Source organism: Macaca nemestrina, chromosome 17 (assembly GCF_043159975.1).
Source record: "Macaca nemestrina isolate mMacNem1 chromosome 17, mMacNem.hap1, whole genome shotgun sequence".
In the NCBI taxonomy this organism is placed as follows: domain Eukaryota; kingdom Metazoa; phylum Chordata; class Mammalia; order Primates; family Cercopithecidae; genus Macaca; species Macaca nemestrina.
The window spans coordinates 61,345,755-61,353,869 of record NC_092141.1 but is presented as its reverse complement, the minus strand read 5'-3'; positions in this window follow the sequence as shown (position 1 = coordinate 61,353,869).

Here is an 8,115-nt window from a genome sequence, read left to right as displayed (position 1 = left end):
CTGTTCCAGGCATGTGCTCGGTACAGCCTCTTGTACCGAGTTACAAGCTAACATTGTCCTCACTAGAATGTAAGCTTCATGGAGGCAGGGGGTTTCATTCATTGCAGTACTCCCAGTGCTTGGAATGGTGCCTGGGACTCTATAAGTGCTTTGTATGTTTGTTGAATAAGTTAATGGAAGGATGAATAGATAGAAGGAAGGAAGGAAGGAAGGAAGGAAGGAAGGAAGGAAGGAAGGAAGGAAGGAAGGAAGAAAGGAAGGAAGGAAGGAAGGAAGGAAGGAAGGAAGGAAGGAAGGAAGGAAGGAAAGAAGGAAGGAAGCAAGGAAGGAAAGAAGGAGGAGGAGGAGGAAAGAAAGAGGGAGGGAGGGAAGGAAGGAAGGAAGGAAGAAAGGAAGGAAAGAAGGAAGGAAAGAAGGAAGGGAGGGGAGAAGGGGGCCTTTAAAGCAGGCATAAGAGGGTCCATGATTTTTCAGTATACTGGACTTCTTTTTTTTTTTTTTTGAGATGGAGTTTTCCTCTTGTTGCCCAGGCTGGAGTGCAATGGCGCGATCTCCGCTCACTGCAACCTCTGCCTCCTGGGTTCAAGCAATTCTCCTGCCTCAGCCTCCCAAGTAGCTGGGATTACAGGCATGTGCCACCATGCCCTACTAATTGTGTGTGTATGTGTGTGTGTGTGTGTGTATATATATATATATATATATATATATAGAGAGAGAGAGAGAGAGAGAGAGAGAGAGAGAGAGAGTAGAGATGGGGTTTCACCATGTTGGTCAGGCTGGTCTCCAACTCCTGACCTCAGGTGATCCGCCCACCTTGGCCTCCCAAAGTGCTGGGATTACAGGTGTGAGCCAACACACCCGGCCTACACTGGACTTCTTAATGACAGCATTGATGATCCACAAGTGCTGTCCTCTCCATTCCATTCTGTCCACCTCTGAATGAAACTTTGAGTCTTTTTTTCCTTTTTGTTTGTTTGTCTGTTTGTTTTTTGTTTTTTTTTGTTGTTGTTGTTGTTGAGACAGAGTCTCGCTTTGTCGCCCAGACTGGAGTGCAGTGGTCGGATCTCAGCTCACTGCAAGCTCCGCCTCCCGGGTTCACGCCTTTCTCCTGCCTCAGCCTCCCGAGTAGCTGGGACTACAGACGCCCGCCACCTCGCCCGGCTAGGTTTTTGTATTTTTTAGTAGAGACAGGGTTTCACCGTGTTAGCCAGGATGGTCTCGATCTCCTGACCTCGTGATCCGCCCGTCTCGGCCTCCCAAAGTGCTGGGATTACAGGCTTGAGCCACCGCGCCCGGCCTGTCTGTTTGTTTTTTAAGAGACAAGATTTTACTCTATTTCCCAGGTTGGAGTGCAGTGGCACCATCATAGCTTACAGAAGCCTCTAACTCCTGGGCTCAAGCAATCCTCCTGACTCAGCCTTCCAAGTAGCTGGGACTACAGGTGTGCCACCACATCCAGCTATTTATTTATTTATTTATTTATTTTTTGTAGAGATGGGTGTCTCACTGTGTTATCCAAGCTGGTCTCAAACTCCTGGCTTCAAGTGATCCTCCCATCTTAGCCTCCCAAAGTGCTGGGATTACAGATGTGAGCCATGGCACCCTGCCAAATCTTTGAGTCTTGACACCAGTAGGTGGTCATGGTCCAGTTCCTTGCCCAGATGCCATAGGGACTTCAGCTTCCAGGCTGCAATCACAGAGAATGAAGAAAGAAGGCTGATCTAGAAATATGGGTAACTCTTACAGGAAAGCCCCCCAGCCTCTAACAGGCCCTCTCTGAGCATCGAAGGTGCCAGTGGTCTTCCAAGGTCCAGGATGTGATTGCTGTCCTGGGCCCTGTCTTGCTGCCCTTTGCCCCTGCCCTCCTCCTCCCTACCTAATGGTGCCAGGTAAGGCTTCAGGCATGGCAGAGGCTGAACTGAGAGCCACCCCACCTTGTGACTGTGGCTCCATCCCCCTATCCACACCCAAGAGGTGAGATCCTGGGGCAGTTGGCATCTGACAGCCTGGCATCGACTCATGCCAACAGCTTGGAAGCTGCAGTAATTAGAAGGGGAGAGGGAGAGAGGGGGAGAGAAGGAGAGCGAAAGCAAGCTCTAGAGAGAAACCTTCTTCTCCTGCCTGCCGCAGGGCAAACTACTTCAAACGAATTCGTTTCGCTCTTGTGAAACTGAAGACAATTTCCTTTTCTGTCATAAAACAAATTATTGCTCATCAGGAGTGCTGGGCTAGTCTCTCTCCTGAGGGTGTGCTCCTGCTCTTGTGCAGGAGGAGGGGAAATATTAGGGGAGGGGACCTAGGGTGCAAAAGGGATTCCCGGGAGCCACCCTAAGGAGGGGTAGGAAGAGAAGCTTTAGAGAGATTCATGCTCCTCTCAGGAGTGAAACGGCACTGTGTCTCCCTTGTCAACCTCCCTGACTGACCAGGGAAAGGATCCAAGAAGGTACCGCTTGGCTCCAACCACCAGGACTGAAAGAGCCTCTGAGAGGGTCCATCCCTCCTCCATCCTCTTGCCTCCAAGCTAGCCTGGGGAAGGCTCCACCTCCCCACCTCAGGCACCTGTTCCTGCTGTGGAGGGGTGAGGACAGGAAAGGGAGGCCCAGAGAAGTTGAGAGACTTGCCAGAGATCACTCAGCAAATTAATTAATGGCAGATCCAGGATAAGAACCAGTGGGTTCTCTTCCAGGCCAGGATCAGAGGGCGCCTGGGGACTTTTGTTAGCACCTTTATGACACTGGGTTGCTCCAGTGAGCAAACAGCATCCAAATGCTGCTGCTATCCCTAGGAGAAAAGTCTAGAAAGAGGAGCTGGTGCAGTGGGCTCCCTCCACCCCCAGTCATCAGGCCCCCATTCTGCCCCAACCATGCCCTTTCACCTCTCCTGGTCTTCGCTTTGAAAAACTTCCAGGGGACCTCCCTTCAGACCCACAAGAGGAATGATGGGTAATTTTTCTTCTCCCACCCCATCTACCCCATTAAATGTTCATAGCTCTTCCTTTCTCTTCTCTATGCTGATCACTGGGCCAGGGCTCAGGGGAGACATGCTTCGTCTTTATGCTTCAGCTCTTACCAATTTTTCATCACCTCCCCTGATAATTGCCCTCCTCCCCTCCCTCACTTCTCCAAGCTCTCGTCTCATGGCTTTTCTAGGAACTGGGGGAAATATAAAGGTTCCTTTCCCTGAGGAGCACCTGACTGGGGTGGGAGGGTATATAGACCCGACACTCACAAGCACCTAGAAGAGAAGAGAAACGGGAAGACTCTGGCTGGAAAGAACATGGGTATCAGGATGAGGAGACAGAGGGCAGGGAACAAAGGCAGAGGCAGGGCCAGGGAGGGGTGTCTGAGAGGGTTTCTTGGAGAAGGAGGGCAAGGAAGATGTGAGGAGGGGTACGGAGTAGAAAATCAAAACTACAGACTGCTTGGAGACAAGGAGGAAGATGGGCCCAGGTTGGGGGCCACGGTGATGCCTGGGAAGGGGCTGGGAGCCAGGAGATAGGGTTCAAATCCCTGCCAGAGATGACGCAGGCAAGTGGGAGGGCCAAATACAAACAACCATTCCAGTGATGTGGAAACGTAGTTTTAAGCCAGGGTGAATGGAGAAATGTTTGGGGATTGGCTGCCGGACCGGAGCAGCCAGACAGCCACTGTGAACAAAGGCTCTGGGATCGCATTTGAGGCCTGATGGGAGATGGAGAAATCACCTTGCCCACCCCTCTCCCCCCAGGCACACGTGTTTCTTTCCCACCCAACCCGCTGATCGGCACTCTGGAAAGGGGGGCCCACCACCTGCCAAGTTCCCTGCTTGGCGGCAACCCCAAACGTTCTCCCTTGTGTCCAACCACAATTCCTCTGGTGGCCTTTGGAGGCTTGGCAAGGAGAGGGCAGTGGGGAGATGGAAAGCGACTGCCCCTCTGAAAGTGGCTGGGCGGGAGACAGGGAGGGGGAGGTGAGCAGAGGGCAGGGCCAGGAGAGGATCGTGTCCGGGCGAAGACTCCTGCTCATCGGACACGCCACGCTGGGAATCTGAGAATCTGTGGTGGGAATGGGCCGGGCTGGCAGGAACAAAGGATGAAAGCGAGGTTGTGCGGCCGGCTGGGACGTACACACCCATCGCTGACGTACTTCGGCGGCTGATGACCTCAGCCAGGCCGTCAGACCCCGTCTTATCGCGCTGCCCCAGTGAGGGTCCCCCTGCACCAGCCCCCAAACAGGGCCTGAGAGCATGAGATAAGTCGGTTAGATGCCAGAAGGACCTGCTGTCAGGAGAAGCTCAGGGAATGACATTTCCCAGAGACAGGCGGGGTCAGAAGAGGGGATATGGGAGGATGAAGAGAAGCGATGAGGCTTAGAGGGAAAGTGGAGAAACCATCATATCAGTGACCCTGATCTGAGGATCCAGGGTCGGGTTGTCAATTCTTCGTGTCTATCTAAGAATTCTGACAGTGGGAGGGCAGGGCCCTGGCTAGGCCTGGAATACCTCTAGAGGAGTTGGGTTAGACACCACAACTTATTTGCTTTTGGGTGGTAGGGACCTTAAGAGACTGAGAGAAGAACCCACAATGATCTCAGAAAGTGTGGAATCACGCCTCTCGTGCAAGGGTAGACCACCACTTGGCCACACAGCCAGTGGAGGCTCCCATCCTCTGACCCCCACCCCCATGGGACCACTCAGCTTCCTGGGCCTCCGTGGAAACCCACTGCTGGCATTTCATCTGTTCCTTTGGACCAGGAGCGGAGTAAGGCACTGTGGCTATGGTGTAGCTCCCTCTCACTTATCCCACTCTGGGGAAGAAAATGGGCTCGTACTGTTTTTTCTCTCCCAGTTTTGAGGTGAGGAGCCTGGGAAGGAAGAATCTGTTTGAAGACTTTATCTGCCCTTCTAAAGATCTCACCCCCACTGGAAGCCTTTGGCAGATCCTCAGGCACAGCCACACTGCCTGTGTCCCCCCTAACTGCCCCTCACAGGCAGATATAGTTCCTCCCGAACAGAGCATGACATGCAGCCAACACACAGAGCCTCCACCAGCATGCACACGCGCACACACATGCACACACACCCTCACTCAGTCACACACCCTCTTAGGTCATCACTTACCCAGAGGTTCATCCAGACCCCAGTGCAGGCATACACTGTGGCCACAGCAACCCACAGTGACCACTGGAGCAGGCACACCCCACTCACTGCGGCACAGAGCTTCGCCATGCCAAGAGGCCCCCACACAATCCCGGGGTCCCCTTCACCCATGTGCTCCCTCACACACTCTCCACTCCCATTCGGGCAAGTGTGTGCAGTGAGCACCTACTAGGATAATGAAATGCAAAGATGGACCAACATGGCGCCTCCTGGACACACATGTTTACAAGGTGGTGGGAGACTCAGTCACATGAGCAGAGTGTTGCAAAGCAGCACTCGAAGTGTTGGAAGAGGAAAAAACATCAAGTACCATGGGGACGACCCAAGTCTTGGAAGCCACTTGCCTACACAGCCAGTGGGAGGCACTGAGCCTTCCCACTTTCATACCTGGGCAGCCAACGCAGGGCTGCCTGCATCAGAGCCAAAGTGCTCCTGACCTCCACCAAGCTGCCTCCATCAGGGGCAGAGCTTTCACACTCACGAGGCCCTCACCTACTCCCTAGTAGCCTCCTAATGCCAGCCAGACCCTCCCAACCCCGACCGTCATGCACACGCATAGACCCATCTTCAAGCCCTCTGCTCTCACACACCCTCCCTCCAAGGAGCCAGAGCCACTTGTCACTAGAGGAGCCATAATTGGCAGGTGCTGAGGCTGTCACAGAGCTTTGAAACAGGCAGAGGGGAGGGAGGGGAAGGGTTCCTGAGGTAGGGGGCTTGGGAGCGGGATGGGGGAAGAAGGAGGGGGCTGGCTCCAGTGCCCTCTTCTCCGCTCTGCAGGTGTAATTAGCCCTGGCAGATGAAAGGGCGTCTTTGAAAACAGGCGAGATCCTTGTCTGTCAGCAGGGCGCTCTGGGTGGCATCGGCAGCTTATCCTGAAACCACACACGGCACCAGAGCCGGGCTGTCTGGGTGCTGCCCAGGAGGCGGGGAGGCAGACCCCAGGGTGTGAGCCTTTGACTCCCCACTCCTCCATATCTCGGCCCTGGGCTTCCTGCTTCTATGAACAGGAGCTTCTCAGAACAGAGTCCTCCAGAGCCTGGCAGTGCCACTCCCAATAAACTGACGCCCCATCCTTGGGGCCTGAAGGGACAGGGTACTGCCTCCCCTCCCCTGCCAAGCTGGACAGGAGGCCAAGGACAATGGCCCTAGGCAGTCCTTTCATCCTGAGATCTCAAAGCGCCATCTAATTAACCCTGCCCAAGTTGGGGACTTCCTCTGGAGTCCCTTTGGAGGGGTGTGGTCTGGTACCAGCAGTTCCCAGATCTCAGCTTGGATAGGAGCACAAGAGGGCAGGATCTCCCAGTCCTCATCCTGTTTGGGATCTGGGAGTGTGGAGGTACAGCACATTGAGGGTGCTAACACCAAACTGAAAAGGGGACTGACGGGGATCTCAGGGGATCTGAGTTTGACACCCAAAGGGGGATAATCCCTGATGCATCCTGTCCCTCCTATTGCAGGTGGGTTCAAACTCAAGCAAAGGACGAATCTCATGAGCATGCAGAGTGGAAGAGGCTGGCTCTACAGGTGTAAGCAGTGCATGATCCCACCTACATGAAGGTCAAAAACAGCCAGAAAAACTAATCTACACTCTTTGAAATCAGAATAGAAATGCCTTATTTTTGGGGGGGTTAACAACCTGAAGGTGGTATCAAGGGTGCTTTGGGGTACTGGTAACCTTCTGTTTCTTGAGCTGAGTGTTGGCTACCCAGGTATGTTCAATTTGTGAAAATTCATCCAGTTTTGTGCTTATGATTTATGTATGTTCTATATGCATAACACTTTTCTATATGCATTTCATAGTTCAATAAACATTTACATTAAACATTTTACATATCAAGTCAATACTTTGTCTTATGATTCCTTTAAGGGGCTCTCACATTTGTCTCTTTCCTCAGCTGGAAGATCAAAGAGTTTGCTCCAGAATGAAGACCTGATGAGGCCAGATTCTCAGAGAATTTCTGGACTGTATGTGTGTTGGGGGAAGAAAGATGGGAGGCTGTGCAGAGCCAACACATTGATACACCTTATTCCCTACCTCCCCCCCACCCTACTGCAATCCTCAGACACACTAACCTTTTTCACTTCGCTAAAAACCAATGAATGCTTTGATGCCAAGGGAACCAATGAGATCACTGGGATCCCTGCTCTTCTCTACCCCACCTCCACTATCTGCTCCTGAAATCTGTTCCCAGTCAGGGTCCTACCCTCTCCACCTCTGGTGGTCAGCTCTGCCCCTTTCATCTCCCTCCTCTGCTTCAGGGTCTAAAAGAGATAGCTTTGGAGGGGTGGAGGGTGTTTGTGAAGAAGCTGCTGGTCCCCACCTCATCAAATGACATCCCTGCTTCTTTCCCTCCACCCAGGAAAAAGGCAGGAGGCATTGATTTCCCCTCCTGCCACTGAGGCAGAGGGCTTCGAGCTGGACTTCCTGATAACTGGGGTGGTAAGAAGTCCTTGGAGGGGGTGAACAAAAGCCAGGATTATTTAAAGGCTGACCTATCTGGAGACAGGGAGAGATGAGATCAGTTTATGGGGTCCTAAGCTTGCTGGGTTTTCACTGCAAAGAACTTCACCACCCAAGCATGAACACATGGAGGTACTTGCTCCTGACATAGAGTATCCAACTGGGAAGGGATCCTAAAAATCCATGTTTCCTAATTGGCACCCCAGAACTCCAAGCCATGCCAGACTGAAACTTTGTCGGTTTCATGTGACCAGAAGCATCCACCTCCTCCTGTGCTGAATTCATCGATGTCCCACTGGCAACTTGGTCTCCACTGGTTTGATGGGCTCTATAACCTAGAGTCTGGGGTTCACCTTCCCTAGCTTTCTGGAAAATTCGTACCCCCTGCCCAAATTCATCCTCTCTAATTAGCTCCCCTAAAATGTGCTAAGAAGAGGGACTGTTCTCTTCTGACCCTCCTTCCAGCAGGTAGAGTCCATAACCCTCGAGTATTCCAGGGATTTTTGTTTTGTTCACTA